The sequence below is a fragment of the Orycteropus afer genome, unplaced genomic scaffold (assembly GCF_000298275.1).
Source record: "Orycteropus afer afer isolate SDZICR_OR568_19922 unplaced genomic scaffold, OryAfe1.0 scaffold00107, whole genome shotgun sequence".
Taxonomy (NCBI): domain Eukaryota; kingdom Metazoa; phylum Chordata; class Mammalia; order Tubulidentata; family Orycteropodidae; genus Orycteropus; species Orycteropus afer.
Window position 1 is genome coordinate 585949 of NW_006921694.1, and position 1032 is coordinate 586980.

Sequence of the window (1032 nt, forward strand, 5' to 3'; positions counted from 1 at the left end):
TGAAGAAAACCATGCTTCCTTTTTATTACAGATGCAAATTCTATGGTTAGCTTGGTAGATGCCTAGGTTTCTTTCTCCTTGATACTCAGTATTACTAAGTGTTGATTTCGCTGAAAAATGTACAGCTCTTCTTTCTTAGACTAGGAATTGTTTTCTAAATTGGGTCTCCAGCTAACAAGAACTTACACTAAAAATTGGAAGCTAAGCTCCTAGAATGGAAAGAACTAGCTAAGCAAGCACTTACTTAAGTGCTGTATCTACACATAATCTATATACATAATGTTTTTAACTGGCTGCCTTCACTTCAAAAAAAAAAAAAAGGTCTATTGTCTTTTCTCCTCAGAATAAGAGTAAGGTTCCCTTTTGCATTCTTCTTTAGAATTTCAGAAAAAAACTTTGGAAATGATTAGGAACTTAAGTTTTGAGAGTGAAAAATGTGTAAGTTAGGGACTGAAGGGCCAATGATGAACAGCCTTTAAAAAACATTCAATGACTGTACTTTTTTAAAGATGAAAATGATCTGTGATTTGATGATTATAAAACAATGAGAAAATTAATAGTGCTAAAAGCCATTAAAAAGCCAAAAATTATGCAGGCTAGGGAAGCAGTAGCATACAAAAAGCAGCTTTCTAAATGTTTACCTTTTTATTAGTTGGACCACATCCTGAGGGCCTTGGGGTCTGTATCACTGCTTCCAGCCGACCCTGTTCCCAGGGTAGAAACACTGCAATATGACCTCTGAGCTCCGAAAAACCATCAGGAGTGCTAGGAGCAAATTCAGAGGACAGGCAGTGACAAAAGTAATTCAAGTAATCAGTCTTAAAGATAAAATACTAGAAATACTGACTAGCACCATGTCCTTCTGGTCTTTATTTTTCCTGAGCCTCTCACAGGCTCCCAAGTCATAAATAAAATTGTTTTTTTCCCCCCTGGTCATGTTACCAGGAATGTTACCAATTCCCTGGAGAAGGGTATCATGCTTGGTAAAGTAAAGGGTTAGCGAAAAAGAAGACCTTCAACGAGGTGGACTGA